This window comes from Callithrix jacchus, chromosome 3 (genome assembly GCF_049354715.1).
Source record: "Callithrix jacchus isolate 240 chromosome 3, calJac240_pri, whole genome shotgun sequence".
NCBI classification, from domain to species: domain Eukaryota; kingdom Metazoa; phylum Chordata; class Mammalia; order Primates; family Cebidae; genus Callithrix; species Callithrix jacchus.
Genome location: NC_133504.1, coordinates 15,200,704 through 15,214,349, shown reverse-complemented (window position 1 = coordinate 15,214,349; position 13,646 = coordinate 15,200,704). Strand labels below are relative to the sequence as shown.

General features: G+C 34.4%; 1 protein-coding gene and 1 non-coding gene across 8 annotated transcripts in view; both read left to right on the top strand.

The window, feature by feature from the left end:
* The window catches only part of WDR17 (WD repeat domain 17), a 125,482-nt gene that overhangs the window by 36,010 nt on the left and 75,826 nt on the right, over positions 1 to 13,646 (top strand). The gene's annotated exons all lie outside the window — the stretch shown is intronic.
* LOC118152602 (small nucleolar RNA SNORA51) lies at positions 1,039 to 1,168 on the top strand. The gene has a single exon (XR_004741345.2). It is a non-coding gene; the product is annotated as a small nucleolar RNA SNORA51 (small nucleolar RNA).

The following is a 13,646-nucleotide window of genomic DNA, read 5'->3' as shown; positions in this document are numbered from 1 at the left end:
TAGTATTCTAACCTATTATTACAGTAGTAGAAAAAATTACTATTTAAAATGTACCTTGTCAAGTGGATTTGGTTTAGAATAATATATGATTTATCTTTGATTGTTTTCACTTTTTAAATTTCTTGATTACTTAAATAAAGATAATTTGTATATTTTTATTTTATTAATTAGTGGAACAAAAAAGCCAGATGATGTGCAGTTTTACTAGATTTTTCACCAGTGTTGTTCAAGGGCATATTCTGCCAAAGATATACAGTACTTTATTTTTCTTTCTTTTTCTTGAGCTTCCCATCCTAAGCACATTAATTACAGATATTTTCTCAGTATTGTGCTTATTTTTCATTATAAATTCCCAACGGTGTAAAGCCTTTTGGCCTTTTTCTTCAGATACTTTTTTTGTAAGTTGTAAAAAAAGCTGGCAAAATTCTCTGGAGCCAGCAAATATCTAACTCTGGAGAGTAATATTCATATTGTAAATCCTAAAGCATTCTTCAAAAACGGAGTTGAGAGTTCCATCCTGAATTTCAACTTCAGGTATAAATGATGGAAATATTCCAGCTTAAGAATTTAATAGTAATACTCCAAGCCCCACTTACAAACACACACACTAACACACACACACACACACACACACACACACGCAATGCCAGAATGCCAGTATCCTTATTTGTGTTATATGTAGGAACGGGAACAGATTTTAAGAAAAATACTTTTTATTGAAATGTATTTCCTTTAAAATGACTTTGGAGAAGCTCATGCAGATTATGAGAATTCAAAATCTTTCCCTTCTTGCCTTTTATACCACTATGGGCCTTTATAAATGAATGGCTGGTTTTGAAACATATTAAAAGTGTAGCTATTGTTAAAATATAGAAATAGATTGACCCTAAAATAATATTATTGTGAGTTTGCGCTTCTTCTGTCTTAAGTATTGACCAGCTCTTGTACATATGTAGATGAGAATGAAAGATCCTATTCTAAAAGAAAAAAATTGGCACATGACTATTAACCTTAATTTCTTTCAAAAATCCAGCTTATGGTCTCCTGGTGCTTTCCACAGACTGTTCTTACACTGATTGTATAGAAAGAGGAGGTGGAATAAACCTACCCCATATACAGTTCAGCCCAGGACCTGTGCTTGGTTTGTGTTGTGAATGGGGAAATACAGAATTGAAAAAAATTCAGGTTATTATTTTTCATGCTATTTGTATATGCATATATAGTATATATGATCAGCATTCAGCATAACAGATTTTTAAAGTTTTTAAAAATGTTCACAAGAAGAGATAAGTTGTGTTTTTGAGTTAAAAATTGTAAATTAGAAATGTAATGTTTGAAAAATCACATACAAGTGTGAATTTGATCTTTAGAGCACTAAGTTGGCATTTGTATTTTGACATAGTTCGCATTTATGGCACAGGACTATGTTTATACCAACACATATAGTTGAACTTCATTTTAATTTAGTTTCACAATTTTGTTTTTGGCAGATAACTGTCTTACCTATATATTAAATTTTGTTATGATTATTTTATATCATCATCTTACATATTCAAAAGTGAGCTTTATTACCTGTGCTAAACTGATGTAGATGTATTTTTATCACGTTTTTACTCACTTTTCAAAAAGCATCTTCACCATCTATTCCCTATTGAATCTAAGAGTAAATTTTGTATGATTATTTTGTGTGCCTGTGTGTGTTTCATATGGTATGAGATTGAAACCAAAAATAGAATTTTGGTTAAACAGATAAAAATAATATCATTGCAAGGACTGTATTTGCCAGGCTACTGATGCTGTCAATTCTGTGTGGGGTGACACAATGTTCAGGGTTTCTTCCTGAAACCATTATAAATCTGCATTATTCAGTGAGCTGCAGTGTTTAGTACTTTGTTGGCAAAGTGTGTATGTTGTTTCTGAGCCCAAAAAAATTGTATTTTCTGAAGGAACAAATCTTCAAAATATTGCTTCATTCTAAAAATGGGTATTAATATTGGCCAATCAATATTTTGTGTATTTAAAATGGAAAACTCTATAAATATTTATTGAGTATACTTGTTCTGGATCTGAGTTGAAGTCCTGGATGTCCTTATTAATTTTCTGTCTCGTTGAGTCCAAATCTCGTTATGGGTCTTATGTATCTGGGTATTAAGATCTCTTATTGTTGCGTTGATCCTTTTGCCACTGTATCTTTGTTGCTTTGAAATCTATTTTATCAAATGTGAGAATTGCAACTCCTGCTTTTTGTTTATTTATTTTTCCTCTCCATTTAGTTGGTAAATTTTTTCTCCAATGCTTTGTTTTGAGTCTTTGTGTATCTTTGGATATACCGTAGGTTTTGGCTGTATCTTTTGATTTGGGGATTTAGTTGATTTAAATTTAGGGTTACTGCCATTTGTTGTTAACTGGCTATTTTATCCATTCGTTGATGTAAATTCTTCTTTATGTTGATGCTCTTTACTTTTTGGTATATTTTTAGAAAGGCTCATACTGGTTGTTCCTGTCTATGTATAATGCTTCTTTCAGAAGTTCTTGTAAAGCAGGCCTGGTGGTAATAAAATCTCTGAGTACTTGCTTGTTCATAAAAGATTTTATTTTTCCTTCAATTGTGAAGCTTAGTTTGGCAGGATATGAGATTCTAGGCTGAAAGTTCTGTTCTTTAAGTATGTTGAATATTGGCCCCCACTCTCTTCTGGCTTGTAGGGTTTCCGCTGAGAGATCTGCTGTAAGTCTAATAGGCTTCCCTTTATGGGTGACCTGGCCTTTCTCTCTGGCTGCCCTTAGTATTTTCTCCTTTGTTTCGCTCCTGGTGAATCTAACAATTATGTGCCTTGGGGTTGCTCTTCTTGAGGAATATCTTTATGGTGTTCTCTGCATTACCTGGGGTTGAATAGTGCCCTGCTTTGCTAGATTGGGAAAATTTTCCTGGATAATATCCTGAAAAGTATTTTCCAGCTTGGATTCATTCTCTCCATCACATTCAGGTCCACCAATCAAACGTAGATTGGGTCTTTTCACATAGTCCCATATTTCTTGGAGACTTTGCTCATTCCTTTTCATCCTTTTTTCTCTATTCTTGTCTTGTCGTTTTATTTCATTAAGTTGGTCTTTGATCTCTGATATCCTTTCTTCTGCTTGATCCATTCTGCTATTTAAACTTGTGCATATTTCACTAAGTTCTCGTTCTTGTGATTGTATTCAAGAGAGATCCAAGATGGCTGATCACTAACAGCTCAGGATTTATTGATTCCCAGTGCTGGGATTCAAGCAACCCACTGCGCCGGCCAAAATAGCAGCGATAAGACTGATGGTGCTCTTCTGTCCAGGAATCTCTGGTCTGGCTTCCTTCTTGAGTCTGCAACAAGTAGCTCTGCCTTCCCAGAGCTCCAAACATTAGTCAGTAAGGGAACCAGTCCCGTTTACTCTGAATGAAGAGCTGCCGTGCCAAGGTGCCGGCAGAACCGCTGTGCCGGCCACGAGAGTCGTGCTGGTGACCCGTGGGGCTCCTCCACTAGAAATCTGCTGGTCCGTGAGCGATGAAAATTCATCTGAAAGTGTGGTGTCCTTTGGTTCTCTGAGCTTTCACTGGGAGCTACAATCCTGAGCTGTCAGTGATCAGCCATGTTGGATCTCTCTTGAATCCAAGAACTCGTTCCTGTTCTCTCTCCCTCTTTTTCTTCCTCTTTTCTCCTCTCCTTCTCTCCTTTTTTTACTTTTCAATATCTTAGTTCCTCACCTCTACTCAATACATCCTCTGAACACCTGATTCCTTGTAATTCTTCCGTCCCACTGAAACCTCCAAAAAAAAAAATCTTCAAAATAGACATGAAAATTCTTAAGTGGTTCACATATTAATGAAACATTCTAAAATAAGGATAATAAAGGCTTTGTAAAACATTTTTCCAAAATATATGACCTGTCATAATTAAATATATTTATTTACCTTTACATGTGACATATTTTGTAGGATTTATATTTAAAATAAAAACATATATTTTGAAATGGATCTTCACTGGACCATTTTCTGTCCTTAGTAATGCAGAATCATGATTGAGTAACAATTCATGCTGACTACAAAGACAATAAAATGTCCTGGACATTTTTTTTTCATCGCCTTGGCAACTGTAGATATACTTTAATGAAGGCTGCATAAATATTACGTATCTTTTTTAGTCCTTTCAAAAAAAAAGTAGAAGTTCAAATATTAGGATTTGCTTGAATACATAATTCAGATTTTAAATGCAATGATACTTATATATTTGGTGATATATGCTATACTTTTAACATTTTATTCAGAATCATATTGTTTTGAAATAGCTATGTCATTTTGCCCTATTTATTTTAATAACTGGTTTAGCAAGTTTTTCGACTCTGAATTTTAAAAGGATTTAAATTGTTGGATTGTAAGACCTCTAAAAGCTATGTAAGAACAAAGGACACCAAATTTTATGTCAACATAGAAATGCTTGCATTATCTAATTTTGGAAACTAAAAAATAATAAATCAAGATATACTCTTAGTAAAAGTCAAAATATATTGGCATAACTTTAGAAGTTTATTTTTGTTTTTAATAAATAAGTTAGCAGAGAAACTGCTAGTTTCTAGTTCAGTATGTAAGCAGCTTAGAAGTTGCTACTCCATTTTAACCAGTAAAAAGGTTAAACACATTGAAGAATCAACAACTCCACTCGAGAAGTAAGGGCACAAGGGAAAACACTGCCCTCAAAATTATAGAGATAGACATGCAGTTACAGAGAATCACATATTACCAAAGCAGAAATCAATTAGCAGAAACCAACCTGGGAATCACTGCCAGAGTATGAAAATCTAATCTGTTACTGATGAGTTGATGGAAGCACAGTATGGCCAAGTCTGAGAGTTAAAAACTTCAGGGGAACTCAGTAATGGGAGTGGCGGGGGACCATTTGTGAGTTTTACCTCCAAGAGCTCTAACTTAGTGCTCACAGTGAAAAGAAGAATATCCTCTTGCTTCCAGCAGGGGGAGGGGAAAAGAAACCACTTAAATTACAATAGCGAGTTCTGTTTTTCATTGTTAACCAACTTTTAAAATAATTTGTGTAAAATTATGGAGTACAAGTAAAATTTTGTTACATGTATAGATTGACAGTGATCAAATCAGGGCTTTTAGGGTATCCACCACCTGCATAATGTACATTGTGCCATTCAGTAGTGTCTCATCATCCACCCGCTCCCAATCCCTCACCCTTTGGAGTCTCTCTTGTCTAACATTCCACTTTTATGCCCATGTGTACACATTCTCTTACTAGCCACTTATGAGTGACAACATGTGATATGTGACTCTCTGTGTGTGGCTTGTTTCGCTCAAGATAATGACCTCCAGAACCATTCATGTTGCTGCAAAATACGTGATTTCAATGGCTCAATAGATTCCACTGTGTATATATACTACATTTTTGCTATCCAATCATCTGTTGATAAACACTTAGTTGATTCCATGGCTTTGCTATTGCAAATAGTGCTGTAATAAACATATGAGATGAGTGCAGGGATGTTTTTGCTATAAGGATTTTTTCCTATAGGTAGATACACAGTACTGGGATTACTGGATCACATAATAGCTCCAATTTTAGTTATTTGTGAAATCTCCATAATGGTTTCCATAGAAGTTATATTCATTTACATTCCCACCAGTAGTGTGTGAATTCTCTCTTCCCCACATCTTCAATGAAATCTATTTTTTCTGTCTTTTAAATAATAGACATTTTGTCCGGTGGAAGATTATATCTCATTGTGGTTTTAATTTGCATTTCTCTAATGATCAGTGATGTTGAGCATTTTTTCATATACCTCTTGGCCATTTGTATGTCTTCTTTTGAAAAATGTCTACTCATGCCATTGCTTTGCCCACTTTTAAATGGAAATTTTTGTATTTTTGTTGTTGTTGAGTTGTTTGGTTTCTTTGTATATTCTGGATATTATTTACTGTTGAATGAATAGTTTGCAGATATTTCTCCCATTCTGCAGGTTGTGTGTTCTGTTGATTATTTTTTTCATTGTGCAGAAGCTCTTTAGTTTAATTAAGTCCCATTTGTCTATTTTTGTTTTTGTTGTCTATGCTTTTGAGGTGATAGTCATACATTCTTGCCCAGACCAATGTTTATAAGAGTTTCCCCAAGGTTTTCTTCTAGTATTTTTATAGTTTCTGGTCTTACATTTAAGTGTTTAATACATCTTGATTTTTTTTGTACATGGTGAGAGATAAGGTTCTAGTTTTAGTCTCCTCTATATGGATGTCTAATTTTTGCATCACCATTTATTGAAAAGGGTGTCCTTTCCCCACTCTGTGTTCTTGTTGACTTTGTTGAAGATCAGTTCACTGTATGTATGTGGCCTTATTTCTAGGATCTCCATTCTCTTCCATTGATCTATATGTCTGTTTTTTTATATGAGTACCATGCTGTTTTGGTTACCGTAGTCTTGTAAAATAATTTGAAGTCATCTAATGCAGTGCCTCCAGCTTTATTCCTTTGGCTTTGGATTGCATTGACTATTTGGTCTCTTGTTTGGTTCTATATGAATTTTAGGATTGTGCCATTCTTTTCTTAAGACCTGCCCTCAGGAGAACTTATTTAACCACAGTGTAACATTCTGGGGTATTATAACAGCCTAACCTACTTGGGAGAAAGAAATACCCAACATCAGCCGCCTCCAGCCATCCTGTTCCACCTAAGCAGGTCTGGGGGGACTGAGAGGCACTGGTCATGGGGACATGACTGAGACCTAATCATAGGATTGTAGAATGCTCACTCTGCCCCCACATCTTACCACTGCATTATTAGAGGCCTGTTTACAGCACTTTCTTTTGTACAGTTCCTCATGTGCACCTCACAGAAATTCACAAGATAAAAAAAGGCAAAAAATCTACAGTTTTAAGAGACAGATAAAGCATCAGAACCAGAGTCAGATATGACAGAAATGTTGATATTATCAGACAAAGAATTTTAAAACTACAATTAACTTGCTAATAACTTTAATGGTAAAAGTAGAAAACGTGCAGGAGCAGATTGAAGGAGAACAAAGTTGGAGAACTAACACTACCCAACCTAAAGACCTACTATATAACTCCAGTAAAAAAGACAGCATGGTATCTGCAAAAGGATGGACAAATAGATCAGTGGAACAGAATAGAGAACTCAGAAACAGACCTACATAAATATATAAATATACTCAACAGATATTTGATAAAGGAGCAAAGACAATACAGTGAAGCAAAGATAGTCTTTTCAACAAATGAGGCTGGAATAACTGGATATACAATGTTAAAAAAAGAATATAGACACAGGCCTTATATATTTTACAAAAATTAACCCAAAATGGAGCATAGGGCTACATATAAAATGCAAAACTTCAAAACTTTTAGAAGATAACATAAGAGAAAACCTGGATGCCTGTGGGTTTGGCCAGCACTTTTTAGATTCAACACAAAGGGTATGTTCTATGAAAGAAATCATTGATAAGCTGGACTTCATTAAAATGAAAATCCTCAATTTTAACAATATCAACAGAATAAGAAGGCAAGCCACAGAATGGGAGAAAATATTTGCAAAAGACACATCTGATAAAGATCTGTTATCCAAAATATACAAAGAATTCATATAACTCAATAACTAGAAGATTGAACAATCTGGTTTTAAAATGGGAAAAAGAGCTGAACTGATAACTCACTAAAGTATATATATACACATGACCAGTGAGCATATGAAAAGCTGTTCAACATCATTTTTCTTTAGGGAATAGCAAATTAAATCAATTAGATATCACTACACATTTATCAGAATGGCTAATATCCAAACACCAGATGCTGGCAAGGATATGGAGCAACAGGAACTCTCATTTCTGTTAGGAATACAAAAATGACAAGACCCTATGGAAGACAGTTTGATGGGTTCCTACAAAGCTAAACATATTCTTAGTATATGATCCAGCAATTATGTTCCTTGGTATTTATCTAAATGAATTAAAAAGCTGTATTCACACAAAAACCTGCACATGGATGTTTATAGCAGCTTTAAGCATTATTGCTAAAACATGGAAGTGACAAGTATGTTCTTCAGTAGACTTGTGGATAAATAAACTGTGCTACATCTAGGTAAATAAATATTATTTTGCACTAAAAAGTAATGAGCAATTAAGCCATGAAAGGCACTAGAAATCTCTCGCCCCGCCTAGACAACCATTTCACTGTCAATCTGATGTAATTATTTTGTAATACTGGAATCTATGAAGGCTTGCAGTTTTCCAGGGGAAGGCTTGGATGATAAACTGAAGTTAGTTTTAGTAAGTTTTAATTCTAAGCAAAGTGGCAGCTACTTATCTCTCACCCCAAGCGCCAGGGCAGGCAACTGAGCATGTATCCCAGAAGTATCTTGCAAGCAGCTTACATGAGCCAGGATGGAGAAAAAAAACACTCTGTCCTTTATATATCAGGAATCTACTGCTTTTGATCACAGAAGTGCAAACAAAGAGGCAGGCAGCCATTGTTATTGCACCTACCTCCATTGTAACAAGCTCCTACCCCTCCAGCAGAAGTAATTTCAGGGGGACTTAAAGGACTGAATCCTTTACTTTTTTTTTCTTTTTACTCTTTTGGGAGCCAGCCATTAAAGCCTATGCAATTCAAAAGCAACTGCATATACAAAGAAAATTAGGAAGTTACTGTGTGTGCCCAGAGAAAGACACAGGCTCAAAATAATCCTGAGACATCCTTATTTTATACCTGAGGATGCTCCTTGGCACAGAGATAACCCACAACAACCGAAAACAAAAACAATAAATAAAAACAAAAACAGCAAATCCTGAGGAAGGAGGAGAATCTGATTTCCAGAGTTACCGTATTATTAGATTCAAGTGTCCAATGTTCAACAAAAAGTCACAAGGCCTAAAAAGAAAATTATGGCTCTTTCAGCAGAAAGAAAATAAATAACAGAAACTTTGTGAAAAAGACCTGATTAAATAGCTACTAGATAAAGACTTTAAAACAACTGTCTTGGGATGCTTAGAAACTAAAGGAAGATATGGAGAAAGTCAAGAAAACAATTTGCAAATAATGCAAATAATAATAAAACAAAATGCAAATCATAATAAAGAGCTAGAAAGCCAGGAAAATAATTGTAGATCTCAAAAAAAGTAAAATAGAGAAACTCAAAGACATATTTAAGAAGAAAGTATTAGCAAATATGCCGATAAGACAATAGAAAATAGTGAATCTGAGAAACAGAAACAGATTTAAGAGAAGTAAGCAAAACCAAAGGGACATAAGGGAGACCATGAAGCCCACCAGTATAACCTCATGTGGGATTACCAGAAGGAGAAGAGACAGAGATGGGAGAGAAGAAAGAATATTTGAAGAAATAATGGCAAAAAACTCCTCAAATTTGATGAAAAACATGAATGTAAATTTTCAGGAGTTTCAGAAAACTCCAAGAATTTGAACTGAAATAAACCCACATGAAGACACATCATAATCAAGTCTTGATAAACAGAATCTTGAAATCAGTAAGGAAGAAGTGATTAACACATACATACAGAGATCCTCAATAGTATAAACAGCAGATTTCTGATACAAAACTTTGGAGACTGGAAGGAAATTGGCCAATATATCCAAAGTGCTAAAAGAAAAAAAAATGTCAACCAGGTATCTTTTATCCTGCAAAACTGTCCTTCAAAAATGAGGGAGAAATTAATACATTTCCCAATTTAAAAAAAAAAAAAACTAGGGAGTTCATTGTCTTTAAATCTGCTTTGGAAGAAATGTTCAAGGAAGTTCTGCAGGGTGAAGTGAAATGACACTAGACAGTAACTCAAAGCCATATGAAAAAATAAAGATCTCAATAAAGGTAAATGCTTGGACAATTATAAGTGCTAGTTTTTGGAAACAATGGTTTGGAATGCTAATGTTTGTTTTCATCATCATTTAAGAGAGTAAAATATTTAAAAACTTCTTAGTGTACATGTAGCATTATGGTAACTTTGGTTGGTGATTCCACATTTTGTTTTCTCTCAGTTTAAGAAACTAATGTATTTAAAATAATTAATTAGTGTTTTGGGCCACACAATATATAAAGATGTAATTTTTTGCATCATCAACTTAAAGTTGTGGGATTGCAGTTTTAAAGGAGTTTGGGTTTTGTTTGTAAAGTTAATTTGGAGTAAAATTAAATTAGAGTCTTGTAACTTTAGGATATTAAGTTTAATTCCCATGGTAACCACAAAGAAAATGATTATAGGATATATACAGAAACAAAATGAGAAAAGAATTCAAAGTCTCACTGCAAAAATTGACTAAACATAAAAGACGAAAGTATTGCAGGAACTGAGGACAAAAAAAACTGTGAAGCGTATTGGAAATGAATAGCAAAATGACAGAAGTAAGTACTTCTTTATCAATAATTACTTTAAATGTAACTGGATTAAGCTCTCCAAGCAAAACACAGCGATTGGCAGAATTTATTTAAAACAGTGACCCATCTATATGCTGTATACAGTTGATTCACTTGAGATCCAGAGACACAAATAGATTGAAATAAAAGAATGGAAAAGAATTTTCCATGTACAGAGTAGCAAAAAGAAAGGAGGCATGCTTATATTAATATTAGACAAAACTGATTTATAATCAGAAAAGTCAAAGAAAGATACTACATATTAATAAAGATTCAATGCAGCAATATATAACAATTATAATCATTTATGCACCTAAAAAATCAAAATATATGAAGCAAAAACTAACTGAATTGAAGGGATAGATAGTTCTACAATAATAGTTGGGTAATTCAGTACCCCATTCTCAATAATGAATACATCAGACAGAAGGTAAGTAAGGAAACTGAGGACTCAAACAACATATAATCCCACTAGATCTAACAGACATATACAGAACACTCTACTGGGTAACTGCATACACATTCTTCTCAAGTACACATGGGACGTTTTCCAGGATAGATAATATGTTTGGCTAAATATTAAGCCTCAATAGATTTTTAAGAAGTTTTCATATAATATGTCTTCTCAGAACACAGTGGGATAAATTTAGAAATCAATAACAGAAGGGAAATTGAAAAATTCAAAAAATTTGTGGAAATTAACAAGCTCTCAAACAACCAATGCATGAATGAAGAAGTCACAGGGGAAAGTTAGAAAATTCTTAGAGATGAGTGAAAACAAAAACACAGCATACCAAAACTTATGGGATGCAGTGGAAGCAATGTCAAGGGGCAAATTTGTAGCTATAAATGCTTTCATGAAAGCATTTATAAGATCTCAAATTTATAAGGTCTCAAATTGATAACCTATTTTATAAGATCTCAAATTAGTATCCTATTTTTACAACATAAGGAACTAACAAAAGAATAAAGTAAACTCAAAACTGGAATGAAGGTAGTCATATCAAGGCAGAGATAAATGAAATAGATGATAGAAAGACAATAGAGAAAAAGATCAACAGAATTTTCAAACCTCTAGCTACATAGACTAAGAAAAAGAGAGAAGATTCAAATTATGAAAATCACAAATAAAAGTTGGAGCATCTCTACAGATTATAAAGAAATTAAAAACATTGTAAGACAGTAGTTGGAACAGTTGCACACCAACTAGGTAACCTAGATGAAATGGGCAAATGCAGAATTTTTTAAAAGCCATCCTAAAATTGATACAGAAACTCAAGAGACAATGAATAACAAAACTAAAGGACTCACATTTCCTGATTTCTAAATTTGTTGCGATACTACAGTACTCAAAACAATGTCATACCAGCTTAAAGACAGTTATATAGACCAATGGAATAGAATAGAGATGTTAGCCCTATCCCCTTACATATATAGCCAAATATCATCTGACAAGAGTGGCAATACCATTCAATGCAGAAAGGCCAGTCTTCTTAGCATATGGTGCTGGGAAAACAAAATATCCACATGCAAAAGAATGAAATTGGACTCTTACCTAACACCATAAAAAAAAAAAAATGGATCAAAGACCCTAAATGTAAGACCAATATCTATAAAACTTTTAGAAGAAAACAGAGGGCAAAAGCTTCAACAACAATTTCTGGGATATGATACTAAAGTCAGAGGCATCAAAAGAAAAAACATACAAATTGGACTTCATGAAAATTAAAAATTTTGTTTATCTAGAGAAAAACACTGGCCAATCATGGTGGCTCACATCTGTGATCCGAGCACTTTGGGAGGCTGAGGCAGGATGATCACTTGAGGCCAAGAGTTCCAGACCAACTTGTGCAGCCTGGGGAGCCTCTGTTTCAATAACAACAACAAAATAGCCAGGCACGATGGTGCATGCCTATAGGTCTAGCTACTTGGGAGTCCAAGGCAGCAGGATCACGTGAGCCTAGGAGTTTGAGGTTGCAGTGAACTATGATCGTGCCACTACACTCCAGAAAGAAACCTGTCCGTGGAAAAAAAGAAGAAAGGAAAAATACTATCAACAGTAAAATGGACAGCAACCCATGGAATGAAGGAAATATTTGTAAATCACATATCTGAAATGGGATTAATAACCCAAATATAGGGAGAACTCCTAAAACTCAACAATGACAAAGAAACATGATTTACCTGATTCAAAAATGGACAAGATTCTTGAATAGATATTTCACCAAAAAAGTTGGGAAATGGCCAATCAGCACATGAAAAGTTGTTCAACGTTACTAATCCTTAGGGAAATGCAAATCAAAAGAACAGTAAGATACCATCTCACACCAATTAGAATGGCTATTATAAAATAATAGAAAATAACGTGTGTTGGTGAGGATGTAGAGTAATCCAAACAGTTGTGCCCTGTTTGTTGGAATGTAAAATGGAATTGTTGCTATGGAAAACAGTATGGTAGTTTTTCAAAAAACAAAGAAAAAATAGAATTACTGTTGGATCTAGTATCCCATTCTTCATATAAACCCCCCAAAATGGAAAGTAAGGTGTGGAAGAGATAGTTTTACATCTATGTTCATAGAAGCACTTTTTGCAATAGCTAAAACATGGAAGCAATCCAGGTGACAATCCACAGACACCTGCATAAGGAAATGTGGCATTTAAGCATGATGGAATATTATTCAACTTTAAATCAGACGGAAAATCTGACATACGCTACAACATGGACAAAACTTAAGGACATTGTATATTCAAGTCTTTTGCCCTTTTTAAAATCAGGTAAATCATGTTTCACTGTCGTTGAGTTTTAGGAATTCTCCCTATAGTTGGGATATTAATCCCTTATCAGATATGTGGTTTACAAATATTTTCTCCCATTCTTTCCGTACTGTTGATAGTATTTTTCCTTCCTTCTTTTCTTCCTCCCTTCCACCATTCCTCCCTTCCTCCGGCACTCCCTCCTTCCCTCCCTCTCCTCCACCTGCCAAGACAGGGTCTCTCTTTATCACCCAGGCTGGAGTGCAGTGGCACGGTCATAGTTCACTGCAACCTCACACTCCTGGTTACGCATTGTGAATGTGTTTAATACCTTTGAATTGTACACTTAAAAATGGTTAAGAAGTTAGACCTTATTGTATGTATGTTTTACCACAATAAAAAATGGAGGAAAGATATAGAAATGAGCTATCAAGTCATGAAAAGACACGAAGCCAACCTAAATGCATATTA